Source organism: Pinus tabuliformis, chromosome 8 (genome assembly GCF_031772625.1).
Source record: "Pinus tabuliformis cultivar Carrire ecotype Pingquan chromosome 8, CPIR1, whole genome shotgun sequence".
NCBI classification, from domain to species: domain Eukaryota; kingdom Viridiplantae; phylum Streptophyta; class Pinopsida; order Pinales; family Pinaceae; genus Pinus; species Pinus tabuliformis.
Window position 1 is genome coordinate 467549382 of NC_142294.1, and position 7816 is coordinate 467557197.

A 7816-nucleotide genomic window follows, 5' to 3' on the forward strand; every position below is an offset into this window, starting at 1 on the left:
TGTGGAGGAGTTGCATGCTTATGCTTTTGATTTCTGATGGAGTACAAGGACATTGTGTGAGATTCCTTTTTATGTTGACATTTTCATGACTTGTTGTAGGGAGCCATTTTTTTGAGTGAGAATTCCTTGTAGGAGAATGTTTCTTTGTAGGAAAAACAAGTCACTCTACTGTCAACAAGTTGTATGTACTCATTTGTTGCTGAAATCAATATATCAGTCTAGCTGTTGGAGCAGGCCCTAAGATGTAGCCAAGGAGGGGTAAACTCCGTGATCAAATGTTGGTTTCTACTCTTCATGTTTATAATTTTGAGATGCATGTGAATTTGTTTCTCTTTTAAAATCATGTGAACAAAAAAAACTTAACTAGCATTTTGAAGAGGTTATGAAACTTGTTTACCTATAAAGACCCATTTTTTAAACTTGAAAAGTGTCATAAGACGGTCATTTTTTGATAGGAGGAGTGTTCCTTCCAATTTACAGATCAGGTAGTATCAGAGCAGGTTCTAACCAAGTTGCAAGTATAGGCAAGAAATTGAAGTGTGAAAGACTCCAAGAGTTGGAGGAGATTAATTTGTCTCTTCGAATGGAGAATGTTGAGTCGAGGAGATTGCTTGAAACTGAGGAGGAGGAGAAAAGGAAAATGTGCCTACAGTTGCAGCATGTAGTGGAGGAACAAACTGGTGAGAGTTCCATCCTGGAAGCAGCAAAGAATCCCTCCAAGATGAAGCCAATTTGTGGACATGGTCCATACATAGGATATGGACCCTATGTTGAGAATAATGCTTGTGAGTTTTGTCAGCATATGAAAAATTCTCCTTATGTGCCAATTGGTAAAAGTGGCTACCTTGAGTCATCGTCCACTTCTTCATCAACATCTAAAACATAAAAGATGGATGACAAGTCAAAGGAGGTAATTAGAATTTCTATTTCTACTCCTTCAACTAATGTTGATAACACATCTTTTGCAGCCTTTGAAAAACATACGAAAGGTATTGGTACGAAGCTTTTAAATTGGATGGGTTATAAGGGAAGAGGTGTCATAGTCAATGGTCAAGGTATCACTAATCCTATCAAGGTGAAAGAATGACCATGATATAAAGGATTGGGTTATGGTCATGGATAAATTGGAGAGTGCTCTAAAATTGTTGAGGCAAAGAAATCATCAAGTGATGATATGTCACACCATGATGGTAGTGATGATGGAAAATTGTCTCGAAAGAGAGATGGTTGTTCCAAGGGACATGCAAATTCTAGTCCCCGTCGTTAAAGTCACATCCCAAAGGACAGGTATAAGTGTCATGGGAATTTCAAAAGTGTTGATGATTTTGATTATTTATGGGAAAAGTTTCCTTGCACATTTTGTGATGTAGTTGACCATTATGTGGCTAATTGTGAGCAACGTAAAGCGATAGTTAAGAAAATAGACCAAATCCTTGGGACAATGCATGAGGAACATATCCTTTTTATGAAGACTTCCTTGTCGATGGGCAAGCGAAAGTATTTTTGTACCCATTGTGGCATGAATGGGCGCCAAATTGAAAAGTGTTAGAAACTTTATCTGGAACTTCATCCTAAGAAGGACAAAGAGGTTATGCGATCCTTTGTAAGGAAAGCGACATGTGGTAACATGGAAATTGATGAAGTTCCTAAAGCATCCTTTAAAGCAGAGCGGGTGCAGAAAGATAACCCATAAGCTTGGGATAGGCAAAGAATGGGTAGACTATTTTGTACAATTTTCTTGCTTTGTAAAATTTTAAATACTTGTTGTATATTCCCGTTTCGTATTTTGTAAAGTGAAGTCATGTATAATCACTTATCTACAACAAGTGTGTTTTCTTTGACATGTCATGTTGTTTTTTTCTTGATGATGAGTCCATTTGTTTGAGGAATTTTGGGATGAGCATTTGTATTTCATCTAGTATGTCTACAGTTGTGTCAAGCACTCACTTATACAAGTGTTTCAATATGAAGCTTGTTTGTCAATTTAATCTTTGGTAAAGATTGTGCAAAAGATGACCATGGTTATGTGGACAAAGTCAAGCATGTCATTAAACAAATTCAACTAGTACATCAAAATGTACAAGTGCAACTTGAGGATAGTAAAGAAAAGTGTAAAACAATGCATGGCGAGCATTGAGTTGCTTCTGATTTCTAGGTGGAAGATCAAGTTTGTCTTTAGCAAAGAGAGACTTCAAGGTGAAGTTTGTTTGAGCCAAAGAAATATGGGTTTGGAGAGAATGTTTAGATTCTATCCATCGAAGTTTTTGTTCCTGCATGTTTACAAGAATTGTGGCTCAAGTCTTGACACAAAGATAAGGACTTCACGCAGAGGCAAGGTGGAGTATCTTGATTGGAGCTCTAAGGCACCAAGTCAAACATAATAGAAAGGATTGAGATAGGGAAAGTTAATGAGCTTTTTCCTCACTTATTCGTTGATACAGGATAAACTTTTGGAGGTCCAAAAGTTCCTAGTGGGGAGGTATGATCCGAAGATCAAAAATAGGCTCAAAAATGAAAGTGCTCGGAATCTCCCAAAACAAGTGTCAAGTTGTAGTGTTCATCGTCCTAATTTTAACGATGCTTGAATCGCCTCAATATGATGTCGCATGAAGAAGTTATGACGTTCTGAAGTTTTTGACCAACAACTAAAAAAGTCAACAACAGGGTTGACTAGGCTACTGACTATACATTCAGTACAGCTGATGTCATCAATTGACTGTGCAGGGTATGGTGTCATATGGGCCAATCCTATGTTGACATGTGGCATCGTCATACAGGGTGCATTTGACGTGTTTTGATTGGTTTGTGCAAGTATGAGGTGGCCCAATGAGAGGGCACCATGTGTCGCTTCGAGATTGACCAATTTTTTTTATATATAGTCCCGAAGGGCTCGATGGGGTTCGACCCCTCGACCTGCCGCAATACAATCCAACACTCTACGATTAAGCCACGTGTTGTTTCTTAACAACTGTAGGTTGCCACATATATTTAAGTTTGAAGTGTTCAGTGTTTGGGAGAAGGGGTCGAGCGATGACCCTGGCCCTTGGTCACGTTCGATGCACATGCCCATGACGAAAGTGAAGTGGGGGCGAGGACTAGCCCCAACACCTCATTATGTGCTCACGATATAACCGACAATGAGAGCTATGGCGGAGGGGCGGGGCACTTGGCCCTAGCCCTAGGTTGCTTGGCACACATATGATAGGCGAAGGAGGGCTAGGCAGAGGGCACGGGTGGATAAGCCCTAACACCTGGTCTCATCAATGCCACATGACCACAAGCAGAGGCCTAGCCGGCAGGGGTGGGCAGTTGGCCCCGACCCCGACCATATGATCTTATCCTGACAGGGAAGGAGCCAAAGCCAGCGGGGGCAGACAGTTGGCCCCAACCCCCCGCCTTATGCGCTCCATGTGGCCCTGATTTTATGCATAGGGGTTATTAGCAAAATTAAAGAGGCAACAAATTGCACCTTTTTTCGGTAGGAATCACGCGAGTCTCGGGAAAAATTATCGCTCAGCGAACTGTGTAAAGGGCGAATTTGCAGGACAGTTAGCAGGTTTTGCCAATTTGTAGGACAGACAATAGAGTTTGGCTTGGAGAAGCATATCTTGCTCAATTTTTAACCTTTTTGAGCTCAAGCCTAGATGGGGTTTTTTGAGTATCCTGGACTCAATTCCAACCTTAGTTTGCTGATTTGAGCACTTTATGATGGACTTTTTTTGTAGAATCAAGTCTTTTAGTGCTAGAGGCAGAGTCAGTTTTGAAGCAGTTTGAAGGCATATTTGAGCATGGAGAGAGTCTAGTTAGAGGTTTTCCAGCCTTCCAATTTCATCTGCAGCAGTTGTTACTTATGTAGAGCAACTCTTTTAAGTCTTTTCTCAATGTATTAATGAGAGAAGCCCTTTTAAAGTCTTCATTGTGGAGGAGTGGCATGTTTATGCTTTTGATTTTTGATGGAGTAGAAGGACATATTGTGTGAGAGTCCTTTTTATGTTGACATTTTCATGATTTGTTGTAGGGAGTCATTTTTTTGAGTGAGAATGCTTTGTAGGAGAAACAAGTCACTCTACTGTCAATAAGTTGTACGTACTCATTTGCTGCTGAAATCAATATATCAGTCTAGCTGTTGAAGTAGGTCTGAAGATGTAGCCCATGAGGGGTGAACTCCGTCATCAAATGTTGGTTTCTACTCTTCATGTTTAACATTTTGAGATGCATGTGAATTTGTTTCTCTATTAAAATCACATGAAAAGAAAAACTTTACTCACATTTTGAAGAGATTATGAAACTTGTTTACCTTTAAAGACCCATTTTGTTAACTTGCAAAGTGTTAGAACACAATCAGTTTTTGATAGGAGGAGTGTTCCTTCCAATTTACTAATCATCAAACTTCAAATCTTCTTCTTGACTTCGCACATGTGAAAGAGAAGAGAGAATGTTCTAATGTGAATGGGTCAAAAAAAGGATGTTAACTTTTTTATTTATAATTGTTAAATGGGTGACTTTGTCCAAGGGTCACACCCTTTCATGGTGGGGTCGACTCAACCATTTGGGGCCTACATGAAGCCCAAAAATACAAATTTTAATTTTTAATTTTTATAATTTTCCTTGGCCAACTTGGGAAGCCTTTTGTCATGCGAAAATACCTCTTAATGTTACACAAAAATCAACACTTCTCTCTATTAACAAGGTCGCATAGCTAACATTCCCTGTGGCCTAGTTTAATTACGTCGTAAGGCATTACTCTATGAAATGAACTCTCCTATGTGCTACGGTGTATTGTTTTGCGCCATTGATTTCATATGTTAGACGACTGAGAAAATTCCCATCGTCTGATGATCAAAGGCAGTTGTAAGTTCGTTACCCTAACTACCCACAGCAACATGTATCCTGATTCCCCTTTCTCGGTAACGGCTTTTCCTCCTTTTCCTACAGTGGCTTATTTCTTGGTGATGTTGTCGTTTATGTAGTGCTGCAATTCGAGGGGCGACCCTGGGGTGCGTTATTAGTTTGGCATTTTACAAATGAATATTTATCGAAGACGGTAAACTGTGGTGGACGGCTCACTGGGTTTCTCAGCTACCTGAATCGCTCGTTTTGAACTGCCTATTTTCGTTGGTTCGATTCTCGCCTGATCGGAGCTCAAATCTTCCATTCCAGTTCCATTCCAAGCATTTCTGAGGTCGCATTACAGTTCACCCGGGTCGCGTAGCATGTTCCATTCTCACCAAATCAATGCTCTCAAATCATATCTCCCATGTCGAATCCCGCGTCGCGTGTTCTATTCTCACCAACTCGGAGCTCTCATATCAGATTGTAGTTATCTTGCTTTCAAATTGGAATCCTGTCCTTGTCAAAGATATTATTTAAGTTTTTTAGTAACCAATCTCGTAAAATGGCAATCAAACATAAGACTTCAAGAACATGAACTTCAATAGGTAAGACTCGCGCGATTATTTGCAATAGGGAAGAATCACGCTTTCTTGATTTTCTGCAACGGGAAGAATCACGCTTTCTTGATTTTCTACAACAGGTAAGACTGGCACTTTCTTGATTTTTCTGCAACATTAGACTCACACTTTCTTGATTTCCATATTTGATTCCCTTCTCTAATGCTTTTATTTTTTCTCTGAATTGAATGTGTTTATTTACAGACTGTCCTCACCAAGGCAGATTAAGAACAGCGGGCCGAGGATTTGGGAACGGTCATGAAATAAATATGGTAGACTATCCAATGTTTTGTATTTCTCTCCATCTTTCATTTTTGCAAGGTGCATGCCGTTTGGCATTTTTTATCCAAATATGCCTCGGGCGACTAGGGTGGATAAAGTGGATAATATGTGGAGATTCGAGCAATAGTTCAAGTTGTCGTGCATAGTTTTTCTGTGTACTTGTATACGTCCACTGAAACAAAGTTGATGAAATATAATGCTGCAAAAAACTATTGGGCTATTCAAAGCCTTCTTCCAACAAAATTCACAACACCGTGTACTGCAGAGTTGCGCAGCCATATTTTTGTGAGTAAACCCTATACCCATTCTTGTAGTCAATTTTGTTATCTATTGAATCCTTCCACCAATGAGTTGATTGAATTCGAAGTACCCGAAAATTTGTTGGTGCAACTATACCTGCTGCAACAATGGAGATTTGAATAGCACGTCGTGTTGAAAAGGTTTCAGGCTCTTGTTTTGGATAGTTGTATTTGTCTTATTATTCAATTCATATTTGAAAAATGTCTTTCCCTATTTGATTATATTTGAAAAAAATGCATTTTAGAAGTTTTGAAAAATAATTATAATGAAGAAAATTTAAATTAATTTTAATAAAATATTATTTAATAACTTTATAAATAAATAATAAACTGCTTTATTTGCAGCTAAGTATATTTGCAAACAATGTCTCTGGACCAAAAATGGCGATTGAAGATTTTAAGATCCATGACTTTGTTCCTTTTGTTGGACATAGATTAAGTGTACATGATAATTTGTTTTAGATTACTGATGGAGGGCATTGGGAAAGTCAGGAAAATGTGGGCTGGTCTTAGGCAGAGACATGATTTGTCCAACAAACGAGACATGAATTTTCTGTTACCTTCCCTTACGGGAGTAATTGAATTAAGGATTGCATTACATTTTTTTGTCAGCCTTCCTTCCGACAGTATTTAAATTAAGGATTGCATTGCATTTTAAGTGTAAAGGCACTTGCTGGCTTTGTCAAATATTTTTTTTAATGAATTTAATGTTTTAATTTTAATTTAAAATATTTGTTTATTTTAAATGTTGAATATATTATTAATTCTAAAAAGATATCAACCTATATAACAAATATATTATTAATTTTAAAAATATCAATATACACAACAAATAAATGGAGACAAACAATTATTTTAAGGCTATTTATAAATGACAACCAGATAAAAACTCCAAGAATTGGACATTATAAATTACTTTTGTAATTATTTAATAATCTTTTTATAACTAGTATTATAACTTTTTATAAGCTTTATAATAATCTAATTACTCAGACAAAAAATAATATAAAATTACCATAAATAATGAGTTTTATAATCATAATAAATAATGAGTTTTATAATTACAATAAATAATGAGGTTTTTTTTAAAATATTTTTTTAATTGTAATTATAGTATTAAAATAAAAGTACTTATAATATTGGTAAAATTTTACTGTGAAAATGGAGTCCTCGTATCGTTTTGAACTTTATTTTCCATAAAATTACCATAAATAATGAGTTTTATAATCACAATAACTAATGAGTTTTATAATTACAATAAATACTGCATTTTATTGTAAGAATATTTTTTTAATTGTAATTATAATTTTATAAATTTATTCCATAAATATTTTGCTCATTGTTTGATATTTTGGAAATTGAAAATCACTTACTATATATAGTAATTGTTGTACCTTTTTATGAATTTCATTATAAATGCCACTCAATCAAGAGATAGTTATACCCAATATGGAAACGAATATTCCTATCCACAACTATAAAAATACAGAATGATACAAATGTTTTTTATATCAATTGCAAGAAATCTTGAATCCCAAATAAAGTTGGCATATTTAAATAGAGTGTGGATAAATTCCAACCATTCAAGTAGGAAAATACTTCAAACACAAGTCTTACCAATGCAAATACATATGCATGTTTAACCACCAAAAGACCAAAGGGTCTTCTGGTCAATAATTGCTAGGGATAAAGATCTTTTCTATCTCTACAGTGCATTCTTTGAAAAGCAAGAGCCTGATATAGTGGATACTCCTGTCATGTCAATGATGCAATTTTTTAGACCCT